This window comes from Micromys minutus (assembly GCF_963924665.1).
Source record: "Micromys minutus genome assembly, chromosome: 22".
Taxonomy (NCBI): Eukaryota; Metazoa; Chordata; class Mammalia; order Rodentia; family Muridae; genus Micromys; species Micromys minutus.
Window position 1 is genome coordinate 29,972,507 of NC_137957.1, and position 7,529 is coordinate 29,980,035.

A 7,529-nucleotide genomic window follows, 5' to 3' on the forward strand; every position below is an offset into this window, starting at 1 on the left:
GATGAAGACCACAAAACCATTTTCTACAAACAGCAATATTTAATAAGTTCCTCAGTTTCTAGTTCCTCTTAGCAAAAAAAAAAAAAAAAAAAAAAAAAAAAAAAAAAAGCACGTATAATTGTATTTGATGCTTTTGAGAATATTTACCTGACAAGAGAATCTTTACAGCAAACCAATTCCACTGCTTGAAATATTACACACACACACACACACACACACAAAATCTAAAAGATTCTTCCACAGAGCAGATATGTTTCTATTGTATTTTACCTTTTTTCTTCCTCAGTTACATCCACACTTCTGATTCTAGGAATTATAAAACATCTTCATTTTGTAATATTGCCATTGATATAAAGCTTTGAATGATAAGTTTGGGGAGAGATAGATAGATAGATGGATAGATAGATAGACAGACAGACAGACAGACAGACAGACAGACAGACAGATAGATAGATAGATAGATAGATAGATAGATAGAGAAAGAGAGAGAGAGAGTTGAGTTCAGTTGAATTCAGTGAAGTTTATTTGAACACAGTTGAATTCGATTGAATTTGTGAAGATCCATTCAATCCCTGTATTCAGTGCAGTTCAGTTCTTGGAATTCTAAGGCAGTTTTTTCCAAGCAGAGCAATTCAGTAAGAAGCTGAGAGAAGGCAGTTTGAATCAGTCAACATGGAGAGGAGTTTTGAGCCAGTTAGGGAAGAACTAGATAAGGTGTGTTTATTGAGCGGCATCCCCCCTAGACAAAAATCACACCAGGCAAATAAAAGGTTTGTATCCAGTAATATATCTCAGAGGCTGAAATATTTTTGCACTTGCTTAGCAGAAAGAGGCTGGAGCTGAAGGACTCAATATTTTGGTTAACAGATTATATTTTCAGAAGTCTAGAAGCTTCCAGGGTTAGCCTAGGCCTAGGGTTAGTTAGTACAGAGAAAGAAATGCTCACACAGCTTTGCTACAGCTCTCTTTCATCCCTTCATTTGAGAAAATAAAAATAACATTTACTTTTACAGTTTTGTAACTGAATTTTGAGTTCAAATAAATAGAGTGAAAGCTGATTCACTGTGCATGAGATTAATTATCATATATACAGATAGTTTTGTATGGGCTTCCTGACAATGGAAATTATGCATACTAAATTTTATTTTTATACACTTCAGGAGTTGCTTGTACAAAATTGTTATCTGCCAAAGATTAATGAGTTAAGAATGCTCTGGTCACAGAAGGAGTTTTGAAATCTTATGCATCTCAGTTTGTGGTAATTGATTTATTTTACATCTAGTTGCCAGTGTTTTCTTTTTCTTTGTAGTCTCTGAAAAGCTTAGGTGAAATCTTCTATCACAAACTTTTCTAACTCCTTAAAGAACTGTCACTATGCACATGCTTTGACTACTTATCATCTTCACTGAGGACATCACTTGGATGGAATTGAATTTCATATCAGATATCTGCCCTGAAGAACTAAGTAGGAAGATCAAAGAAATAAACCCCCTTCCTCCAAATACCTCTTTTCCTCAGCAATCTGTCCTGAAATAAAAATCTTGTACTGGGTTCTTCCATATCTATTAGAGATACTGATAGTGATGAGAATGGTTGAGTGGGGAGAAAACTAGGACTCCTGTACAGAGGGGGTACACATTGTCTATGCAACATTCTTTACAGATAGCAAGTGCTTTCAAGTTGCCCAAACTTTAGTCCTAAATATTTTGTCTAAATATTAAAGAACATTAATTTGAGAGCAAAAGTAAGGTTGATACATGGAAGGGTTTGGAGGGAGGAAAAAGAAGAGGGAAATTATATAATTAGATTATAAAATCAAAATATAGAAACCATTGTGTTATATTGTTATTATTTAATTTTATGGAATTGTACCCAACTGATCAAGTGAATTTTGTAATATCATACAATTTAACTAATCATGAATTTTGCTAGCACAAAAACCAATCACTTTTGGCTGCATCACTATGACATTCCTGATATCTAGACATATGACTGTGCCTACTTTAGAGGCTTGCCTCGGGGGTTCATAGCTTGAGAATTAGTGATGTTTTCATGCTCCAGTATGAAGGTCAATTTTGTTTTGGGGAATCTGTGACTTTGTCTTTGACCCCTTCTTTCCAAATTTTAATAACTATCATATCCTCTTCTTCTCTGATTCTATTTTAAATTATTGCTGAAAATAAAGACCCAGATGTTACAACAAGCATGTCAATTTTTCCATTTATCTATACCCATTGTGTCTTAACAACCAAAAGGTACTCTGGGAATTTTAATGTAACAATTCTTTTGGTTATGAACCACTAGCTTAATGAAACTATTTAGTGTAACAAAATGGCTGATATAGAATAAGAATACAATGCTAGATTTGTATTATATAGCCAACATTAATAATAATTTGTACAATTATATTCTTATATAATAAAATTTTTACAAAATAAATATTAAATATTATTCACTCTAAAAATAATTTTATCTTTTAACTTTGAGAAAATTAAAATTTTCTTAATGATTTATCATTTGTTTGAGATAAGTGTTATATTAAATTCAGTTACCAAAGTAATGCAAAAGAATTAGTAGTATCTGACATCATAATTAACACACAAACAAGATATGCAACAATTACATGAAGTATATTAGGAGATACACCAGTGTTCTATTTCATGCTAACTTTAGAAATTCCAGGGAACTGATCATATGAGCTTAAATGTAATTATGTAACAAGTGATATTTATAAATAGCTACCTAAACCACCAATCAGTTCAAAGACAAATTATTCCTACTGATCAATAGTTTACATGGTCCTCAAGATGAGAATTTATTTGGAGACTATCGTAAGATATTGGGAATGCTTAGCTTATATTTTCATTGTGGAAATCCAACTCTAGTAACTTCTGATGTCAGGGTACAAGGTTTAGTTACTTTCCCCAAATTAATGACTCTTGTAGTAGTCACCATTGCTACAGAGCATAGTATAGAATGAGCAACTGATTGTTTTGGTATAACTTTCTTAGACTTCAGGTTCACTGTCTCTTTGTAATATGCTTCTGAGAATTTCTTTAAAAAGGAAAGGAAATAAAAGAATGTAAAGAAGACAAAAAAAAAAATAGACAACGCTCCTGTCTCAGAATTAGATTCCTGGAAACTCAATCTACTTTGTGTTATTAACTGAAAGATGACTCAGAACTCATATTTTGAAGAAGGCACAGGGCTTGGAAGTGAAATACCCAACAGATACCATCTAGGGCCCTGACAGCTCCTAACATGCTTTGAGGGTGAGATTAAGATTTTCACTCATAACTAACTTGGAACAGGAGCAGAAAGGATCACCCTGTAAACTCTACAGAACTTGTCTGAGAAGAAACAGGAAGCTGATCACCTGAAGTCTCCTTACCAAAGCTATAATGTTCCATGTTAGAAAAGAATGGAAGAGATCACAGTAGTATGGATGTACACAACAGCCCACCAGGTGGCATGGAAGCAATTGTAGGAGACACATTCCACTCATGTATTGAGAGTCATTAATAAGAGCAATTCTTTCATCATTAAACAAGTATCCTGACAGCAACAATATGATCATTGGCCTAGAGCTTAGCTCCAGAGGAAAAAAAAGATGCTATTCTTCTTTGAAAGTGAAAGAAGCTTGACTCAAAGAAATATTGTAATACAGCACAAAGCTGGATCTAGATTCTATATCTAATCTATATCTATAACTAGTCTATATCAATATGAGCTTGACATGTCAGTAACAAGTAATGTTTGGATGTGGCTGAAGGGATGATTTAACAGGTAAACTCTGGTCGAGCTTGACATCCTGAGTTCTATCCTTGGGATGAAAATAATGGGAGGAGAGAAGTGAGTCTCTAAAAGTTGTTCTCTTACTGTCACATGTGTGCTCGTGCACACATACTCTCCTTGTTTATAAATAAATAAAGGGCACCCATTTCTTTTAAAATAGTGTGTATGGGAAAGGTTGGATGGAGGAATGGGAAAGTGGAAAGAATGTAACTATATTTTAACTAGTACACAAATACTCATGTCATGCACATACAAATACAATACATACACATTTGTAAATTCAATAATAATTAATGAATAAAAAGAGTCCACAAATTTTAATGAGAGTAAGGAGGTATTATAGGAGGATTTAAAGACTACTGTTAAGGTAAAAATTAATTATATTCTAATCTCAATTTTTGAATTTTATAAAGAAAGAATAATGTAAGTGGACAGAATAAAGTAGGCAACCATTCAAATAAAAAGTGAAATCCTGTGCCAATATGAATTTGTGCCAGTCTAATGAGGAACACTCGCATGAATGAATCTGTGGTATACCTTAAAACAATCCTTTGTAAGGTTTAGGCCCTATGCATTCCCTATGTATGGGTTCCTTATGTAGAGACCCATGCCACATGAATATAGGCATCTCTTTACTTCTTCTCTGACACTATTCACTTAATTAACTTTTATCTTGTCTTTATTCTATAGCAGAGTCAGTAGACAGGATAAAGGCAAACCTGTGGTTTTATTCACATCTTTTATAATTAATTTTTTTACTATTTATAATATTTTAATAGTTCTTCACAACTGGTAAAAATATCAAAGTACAGACAAGAAATAATCATAATGTTGTACCAACATAATAAATATGGAATTATAAATTTAAACCATTTCTGGTTTAAAAAACACATCTGGTCATTAATGCAGCTCCGCAGGTATCCAGTGTGGCGGGTGTCTGCGTTCCTTACTGTGCTCACCTTTATCCATTTTCTCAGGTCCTCCATATCCACCTATTCTTCCTCCCCTCTGTACCATTAAAGGTCCAGGAGGCCACCCAGGACCACCTCTTCTTCCTCCACCAAAGCCACAATGGTCCATGCCATGGCCACCTCGGAAGCCTCCTCTGTCTCCACCTCTGCCACCTCTAAACATTCCTCCAGGACCACTGCCGTCCATGAGCCCACTGCTTCCTCCTCGCGTGCTGCCAGGGCTACCTTTGCCAGGATCACCACCGGGAGGTGGAAAGGGTGGTGGGAGGAAGCCCTCGGGCTTAGGGGCCTTACACTGGTTGCATTCTGTGTTCCAGGCGAAATTCTAGTTTCCACAGCCCGGATTAGGACAATGCCAGTCTCCAGCTCTGTGCTAGACAATTTCTCCTTCAGAGGGCTTCCCTTTGGAGCCTTGGGGCCCTCTTGGAGAGAAGCATCCTCAGTCTCCTCCACGAACTCCAGGTGACCCACGGGTCTTCCTGGACCTCCTGAGCCACCAGGACCTCCACTAAGTGGTGGTAGCACCCCTCTCCTCTCACGAGGCTGCATGCCACCCCGCCTGCTGTTTATTGGAGGCTTCTTTGGGGCAATAGAAACTTCAAATTTGCTTCCTTGAAAATCTTTCTGATCAAAGCATTCCTTAGCAGCCTTGGCAGTTGGTGGATCTTCATAGGACACTGTGGCTTATTGAAGCCACCTCGCTTTCCAGTGTCCATTCTACTATGCCCTCCTCCCTGCCCACCTCTGTTCATGACTCCATGATCAAATCTCCTTCATCCCCTGCCATGGCTATCAGGGCCATTCTAGCTCTGGTTTTCTCACGGTCCGGAAAATCCTCCAGACTTCTTGCCCATAAACAGCCATGCTACTGGGGTGGTTCTGTTGGAATGAACTCTGCTGCTGTGTTGGCTATGTTGACTTGGAGCCTGGCTGTAGGACGTTGAGAGAACAAGGACGAAGGAGATACAAAGGCATCCAGGATTACAGTATCTATAGTGAACCTGAAGCCCAGTAGGGCTACAGTGCTTACACTACCCACCAAACTCAAGGATATACACAGACCACTCAGGCACATGGACAAGAAAGCTATGGAATGTATGCACAGCCTACTGATGTCAGCTATACCCAGGCTCAGAGCACTGCCTCTACAGGGCTGACTGCATATGCAACTTCTTACAGACAGCCTCCTACTGGTTATACCACACCAACCATCCCCCAGGCAAGGAGCCAGCCTGTCCAAGGATATGGCACTGGTGCTTATGACATCAACAAAGGACTATTACAAAGTTCAGTCTGTATATGGCACCCAGCTTGCCTACCCAGCCTATGGCCAGCAGCCACTGCACCTACAAGGCCACAGGATGCTAACAAGCCTGCTGAGACTAGTCAAACTCAAGCTAGCACAGGGGGTTATAACCAACCCAGCCTAGGATATGGACAGAGTGACTACAGTTATTCCCAGGTGCCTGAGCACTACCCAGTGTAGCCAGTCACTGCACCTCCATCTTATCCTCCTTCTGGCTACTCCTCTTCACAGCCAACTAGTTATGATCAGAGCAGTTATTCTCAGCAGAAAACCTCTGGGCAGCCTAGCAGCTATGGACAGCAGAGTAACAATAGTCAGCAAAGCAGCTATGGGCAGCAGCCTCTCACTGGTTTTATTAGGATCTTACTGGAAATCTTCCGGTATTCAGTAGGTCAGACTTTACTTGTGGCATTTCTGCAGGTGGTATTTCTAAAGCTCACTCTGCTTTCCATTATTCCGATTATACCAGTGTTAAATCCTATACCTCAGGACAAAAAAGAAGAGATCTGTATTTGCATATTAAAGAAAATGTAAATCAAAATACATGAAAGACTATATTTTGCATATTTAAGCATAAGTCAGAACTATGTCACTTCTAGATTTGTGATCTTCCAGTCAATGTTCCCTGAGCCTTAGGTGGTAATTTTTATTATTTCAGTTAGTTCTTAATACTTATACTTGGTTATTTAGTTAATAGACAGGTGAGACATTAGCTGAGAAATACTTGTTTATATGTGTTTATAGCATACATATGCATGCTTGTATGGATGTACTTGTGCACGTGGAAGCCTGAGGTTGACTTTAGGTTTCTTCCTTTGTGGTGCTCTAGTTCATAAGGTGAAGCTGAGTCTTCTGTTGATTTTGTAGATTGCTATTTATGCTAATGATCCCAGCCAGTTTAACTGAGAACTCCTGCCTCTGCCTCCCATGAGCAGGGATTTCAAATAGGACACCATGTCCACTTGGCTCTTGATTTCTGGGATACACATACCAGTGTACTAAGTACTTTACAGGCATAGCCAACTATGCAGGATAAGGTTTGCTTTTGCTATGCAGATTCTAAGTATATGTTAAGACCAGAAAGTAAAAAGATAGATTATAAATGAACCAAGGAGTAAAGCATTAGTGCCTTTAAATATGACATTCTAATTCTTACTTTTTAGTTGGTACTAGTCATATCTACTGATCATATTTTTGAATCAGCAGCTCCAGTTTATTGTAATTTTTGTTTTTGTGATGCTTACTTAAATTTTCTTAATACTTTTGATCTGTGTAGAGCATATACTGTATGCACCTTAAAACTCATTTGTTTTTTTATAGTTTTGGTGCAGAGTTCCTAAACTCCTAATATGAACTCAAACCTATAATTTTGTTGCTCTTTTTTTCTCCATTTGCCTTGCTTTTCTCTCTATTATGATTCACTAAATAAATACAAGGCTACGTCTATTGTAGATTTG

The 7,529-nt window shown here is 37.6% G+C and overlaps 2 pseudogenes across 2 annotated transcripts; one reads left to right on the plus strand and one right to left on the minus strand.

Annotated features, from left to right (window-relative positions):
* Positions 1 to 4,695: 4,695 nt before the first annotated feature.
* LOC308434922 (RNA-binding protein EWS-like) lies at positions 4,696 to 5,518 on the minus strand (annotated as a pseudogene). The gene is made up of 2 exons: positions 5,509 to 5,518; positions 4,696 to 5,449 (listed from the first exon to the last, which is right to left on the minus strand). The product of its transcript is annotated as an RNA-binding protein EWS-like (transcript).
* Positions 5,519 to 5,628: 110 nt separating this feature from the next.
* Positions 5,629 to 6,606, plus strand: LOC308434923 (RNA-binding protein EWS-like; annotated as a pseudogene). The gene has a single exon. The product of its transcript is annotated as an RNA-binding protein EWS-like (transcript).
* The last annotated feature ends 923 nt before the right edge of the window (positions 6,607 to 7,529 follow it).